Source organism: Arvicanthis niloticus, chromosome 6, assembly GCF_011762505.2.
Source record: "Arvicanthis niloticus isolate mArvNil1 chromosome 6, mArvNil1.pat.X, whole genome shotgun sequence".
Lineage (NCBI taxonomy): Eukaryota > Metazoa > Chordata > Mammalia > Rodentia > Muridae > Arvicanthis > Arvicanthis niloticus.
Genome location: NC_047663.1, coordinates 48021427 through 48027615, shown reverse-complemented (window position 1 = coordinate 48027615; position 6189 = coordinate 48021427).

The window sequence follows — 6189 nt, the reverse complement described above, 5'->3', positions numbered from 1 at the left end:
GATGGGGGAGCTGGGTTCTGATGCCATGTAACTTTGGTTTCTGTTGCTTACATTCTTGCTCTTGCCTTTTGCCATCTGGTTAACTTTAGTGCTGCCTGTACTTGCTGTCTCTGACTGAAGCCTGTCTTTCTAGTTATCTAGCTTGTGTCTGATCTCCTAGGGGTCCAGATGTCTCTGTGATCTTTTCCAGCTGCACTGATTACAGTGGTACCTCTAGGATGCCTCAGGATATGGTGCCTCCAAGGTAGTAGTCCAGCTAGGTGTCTACTGTTCTGGGTGCAGTGTCTCCTCTAGAATATCTCAGGATATGTTGTCTGAAGCTCTGAGTTCATTTGTTCCTCTGTGTCTCTGGATTGAGTGGACCTTCCAGTATGTCTCAGGTGGAATCCGGGGTCCACACAACAGCAGACCTGGCAGAGGTCTGATCTAGGCCTCAGATCTGAGAACTAGTTTCTACGACACTGTCCAAGTTAGAGCGCCTGGGATCCCTGCCTCCTCTGGGTTCTCGGAGGTTGGGGGCAGAGCTGCCACCGAAGATCTGCTCAGTGCTCTGGCCCAGACCGGAAGGAACTAGTGTTCCAGGCCGGGAGTGACTTCCTGGGTCCTTTTGGTTCCCAGTTACTCCCTGTTTAGGTCGGGCCCTGCTGTCTGCTTACCTAGGATACTGCCTGAGTTCGAGTGCCTGGGATCCCTGCTTCCTCTGGGTTCTTGGATGTTGGGGGTAGAGCTGCCACCCAAGATCTGCCCAATGCTCTGGCCCAGACCGGAAGGAACCAGTGTTCCGGGCTGGGAGTGACTTCCTGGGTCCTTTTGGTTCCCAGTGACTCCCTGTTTAGGGCGGGCCCTGTTGTCTGCTTACCTAAGATACTGCCTGAGTTCCAGCTCCTGGGATCCCTGCTTCCTCTGGGTTCTTGGATGTTAGGGGCAGAGCTGCCACCCAAGATCTGCTCAGTGTTTTGGCCCAGACCGGAAGGAACCAGTGTTCGCAATTTCCCAGTTTTATCTGTGGCTTTTCTACAGATATATATAATGGACTAGTTTTCTTCTGCTACCTCCTTATCCTGGGTAACTATTGTCCATTCATTTGTATTTTTCTTTATATTATTTTGTATATTGATGCTCTTGAAGAATTTTTAAAAATTTTATTATCATAATTTTATATAAATTCCAAGAAAAACTCACATATTATAATATATTAGATTGCCATTTCAACCTCAGATGTACATGTCTATGTAACACACAGATTTCTGCTACACTGTTAACTAATTACCTTCCTTCCATTTCATGTGTGACAGACACCAGAAGTTCAAAAGCCCCAAGTGAAATTTATGTGTTCACTTTATTGTCTCCAAATTCAGCATTCTCTCACCTCTCCAGTCTGACATAGTATAATGGAAAAAATTCAGGTTTGAGTCAGATCTATGTGAATTTGATCTATTCATTTTTCTTAATTAAACTGCCTTCATACATTATCCACTGTCTTTCCCCTCTCTCCTCCATTTTTATCTATTCCTCTCTGTGGGCTTATATAAATATATCAGGACCACATCTTATCTTTACTGGAACACAGATGCAGACTCAGTCATGTCCATGATCTCATGTCTCCTGACCCTTCTCTTCTCCTTAACCATGCTTCATTTACACTGTAGCATTCTATCAGAGGAGTCTCTTCACATCTTTTATGAATTATTTTTCACTTTACTGCTGTTGCTCTGAGGATAAGTCAAAGCTCCTATCAGGGAAACAAAGCTGTTTCACTATTTCACAGGTTCCAGTGGTACATCCCATACGGTCTTACATTATTTTCTCTCATTATTTAGTGCTGGAGTAAATCTCTCTGCCTCCTGCCCTTTACAGTTGCTCCTCTTCTTGCCCATCATTTCCTCCCCTCTGTGTCCCTTTCACCTGGCTCATCCTCACTCACATATCAGGCATATTACATTTCACGTACTCAGCTAATTTTATTCTGTCTCTGTATACTAAGCGAGGTATCTAGCCACGTTCCCTAGAGTCCTATACATATCCCACGCGCTTTATACTTTGGTCACCTCTTTAAACTTTCTTCCCGTCAATTATAAACTGTATGTAGAAAAGGTCACACATGCCTTCATTCCATTTGGTTGTTTACAGTTGTTCTTAATCTCCAACTAGAGCTAGTACCCGTCATGATGCAGTCTATATCATAGTCACATGTATGCACATATGAGCACACATGCACACACACAGGTATGCACACATATACACATGCACACACACATACACACACGAATGTTAACCTGTGATTCTGGACAACACTGAATAATAAATCAACCCTCTGTCTCAGAGTTGACAGAACAGGAAAAATATCAAGAGACCTAAATAATATTTCCCTGAAATGCTACAACCAAGTCTGACTGCTTTCAGCTTCACAGATTGACAGAGTTTGATCCAGTTGAATTCAAAGTGTACATAGTTAGACATTGTGGATTAGCATTAAGGGGGGGGGGGAACTACATATGAAAAAAAGATTCACCATGTATCCAAAACTGCTTTGAACGTGTAACAGTCCTGACTCTGCATCTTGAGCATGGAGATGACAGGCATGTGGCCATGCCCAGTTTCTGGTTCTCATCTAAATGAACAGTGCCTTTGTGTTATGTAGGCACGTGTGTGGAGATCAGAAGCCAGAGAAATCACCATCAAGTATTATTACTCATGGTTAATGGACTTCATAACCTTTAGATGCCAAGCCCACATTGCTCAAATGAAACAGCACATAAAACCCACGAGGGATATATTTCTAATATTTAGTACAGCTGCTCATCATCTTATTCTGTAGAATCACTGACTTTATTTGAGTAATAATTTCTGTAAGTTTAGATTAACACCTAGATGATATTAGTGTTACCCCGATGCACTACACTTAGGAGCAATCACATACAATACCAGTAAAACAGAAATTGTGAGCTTGTACAAATAAAATTAATCATCATCTTGGCAAGTTTAGAGTTTGTTTGGATCCCACAGGTAAAAGTATTAATAAACAACCCCTCAGAACTATAGTACCGAACTCCATCTCACAGGGCTGCTCTTGTGTTGATATGGTAGGATATTGAGAGAAAAATACATAAGGAGAAATTGTAATGAACCCACCAATATGAAAGAGGTAATATGATCATGAAAAAAATACTTACACCGTGTGAAGTTTTGGGAGAGAGAGAAAAGAAGAATGTTATCATACCTGGGAAACTGTTCTGCATACACTGGAAATTCATGTGAATTCACACAAGACACATCATTTTCCTGAATGTATCCAGCTCTGTTGAAACTGAGTCATACATTCTGGTTCACGATCCTGCTCACCTTCATTTATTTGCAGGTGCGGGATCTGTCTGTACTGATCACCTATCTGCATCTCCATACTCACACCCACTGCTGCCATCCCTGGGCCTTTGTATCCCTGCATCTCAGAGGGGTTTAGGTCTGGAGTAACTCATTAAAGACATAGTAATTATGCAGGGCCTTTCTAGGACCAATTTACCTAAGGGATCTCAAGTGGAGACCAATTATAGTCACCAATCACTATTTTCTACACTTAGGGGAAAATAAAATTTAAAGAACAACAGCCAATACAACAAAGAAACAAATAGCAAAAGCAGAACAAAAGAATCATGAAAAGATGCATACTCATTGTTCAGATAACAAACAAGGCTTCTGTTGACTGGAACCCAATTTGTTACAGGGAAAAGTGAGGATGCCACCCTATGTCATCAGGAATTATTCTGATTATTAATGACTTAAAGTGTCTCACACAACAAAAATTTGCATAAGAAGTCATCAGTAGTTTTTATATTTTGGGTTGTAAGCCTAGCCTTTAATAGCAAAGTCATATCTCCTGCCCATCCAACAGTAGTTTTTAAGCAGAATGAGAACATAGAAAGCCACACACACTGGGAATGCTTCCAATTACAGACTCTCAATTCAACATGACTGAGCACATGTAAGAAGAGAACTTAGGGCACATATACAACCTTCTAGAAAAATTTAAATTTCATCGTCCAACTTTTTATGTGGGCCCATATGTGAAAATGGAAGAAAAATGGCAAGCAGATGGCATGTTTAAGGCTTCCTCAAGCCAATAGGAAAACAGTCCATGTGTCTGTGCCTGTTCACTCATTTTGTCTTCTTACCTCTCTATGAAAACGGCAATTGTATCTACTACTACCAGTATTCAACCACCTGCCATACATGTGAGATTACTTTCATGTTCCATGAATTTACCATTGGTCAAGAGGCCATAGGTGGTATTTATAATACCGTCCTTAAGGATAATTTCCTAAACTAGGCAGTCATAATATAGATGAAGTGTTGTACATAATAATGAAATACAAACTTTCAACCCAAGGAATCTTTATCTTTATTGGTCTAACCTTTATTGAGTTCTTAAAGAATAACTTTTGTCTTTGTGTGTGTAAATAGTAAGTGGGATCCAAGGATGTGTTTAGTATTTTAGACACAGTGCTGCCTGCTCTGGTTGTCTAGAATAAACACATTATGCTTTCTAATGGATTGCTTTCAAGAGGAACTCCAAGAGGAATGATGCACATACTCCGTGTTTTGCTTGACATAGGAAGCAAAAGTGGTTTTATGGTGGGCTCAAGTTCTAATTCAATAATTCCTAAGAATTGTGACATTCACTTCCATAAGTATAAATAGCTTAGTATTTTCTTTCTTCATTTCAAACTTAATTTAATTTTTATTTTTTTTATTTATTCACTTTACATCCCACTCACTGCCCCTTCCCAGTCTCCCCCTCACTCAATCCTTCCCACACCCCTTTCCCCTATCCTCTCCTTGGGTGGGGGGTCTCTAGATGTCCCCCACCACCCTGGCCCTTTAAAGCTTTGTGAAACTAGGTACTTCTTCTTCCACTGAGGCCAGACAAGGCAGCACAGCTATTAAAACATATCCACCCACAGACAACAGATTTTGGGATAGCTCCCATCCTATTTGTTCAGGACCCACATGAAGGTCAAGCTGAACATGCTATATATAATAGGGGAGGCCTGGGTCCAGCCTGGGTACTTTCTTTGGTTAGTGGTTCAGACTCTGAGAACCCCAAAGGTCCAGGTTAGTTGACTCTTGGTCTTCCTGTGGAGTTCGTATCCCCTTACGTGCCCCCAGTCTTTCCTCCTATTTTCAGTAAGAGTCCCCAAGCTCCATCTACTGTTTGGCTGTGGGCATCTGCATCTGTCTGAGTCAGCTGCTCTGTGGAGCCTCTCAGAGGACGACATGCTCCTGTCTGCAAGCATAACGAAGTATCATTAGTAGTGTTAGGGATTGGTGCTTGCCCATGGGATGGGTCTCAAGTTGGGCTGGTTATAGGTTGGTCATTCCTCCCAGTCTCTGCTCCCTCCCTTATGCCTGCATTACTTACAGACAGGATAAATTTTGGGTTGAAAGTATTGTGGGTGGGTCGGTGTCTCTATCTCCCCACTACAGTTCCTGTGGTTACAGGAGGTGGCCTCTTCAGGTTCCATACTGATGGGTATAAGGTGGAACTTCATAATTGTTTTGATTTGCATTCCTCTGATGACTAAGGATTTGAACATTTATTTAAGTGCTTCTTGGCCATTTGAGATTCTTCTGTTAAGAATTCCTCGTTTAGTTCTGCACCTCATTTTAAAATTGTGATATTTGAGTTGTTGGTATCTAACTTCTTGAGTTTTTGGTAAATTTTGGATGTTAGCCCTCTGTCAAATGGAGGGTTGGTGAAGATCCTTTCTCAATCTGTGGGCTGCCAATTTGTTCTATTGAGAGTGTCCTTTGCCTTACAAAAGCTTTGCAGTTTCATGAGGTCCCAACTTATCAATTATTGATCTTAGAGCCTGTGCCACTGGTGTTCTGTTCAAGAAGTTGTCTTCTGTACCAGTTTGTTCAAGCGTATTTCCTGCTTTCTCTTCTATGAGATCTGGTGTATATGGTTTTATGTTGAGGTTCTTGATCCACTTGGACTTGAGTTTTGTGCAGGGTGATAAGTATGGATCTGTTTGAATTCTTCTACATGTAGATATCCATTTAGTTCTGCACTGCTAGGAATATTTTAAAAAACTCAAAACACCTATTCAGTTACAAGTAAACCTAACAAAATCAATTTGCTCTTCCTTTCTTCCCCCAAATGAAAATAAAATCGAGTTTAAATGTTTTTCA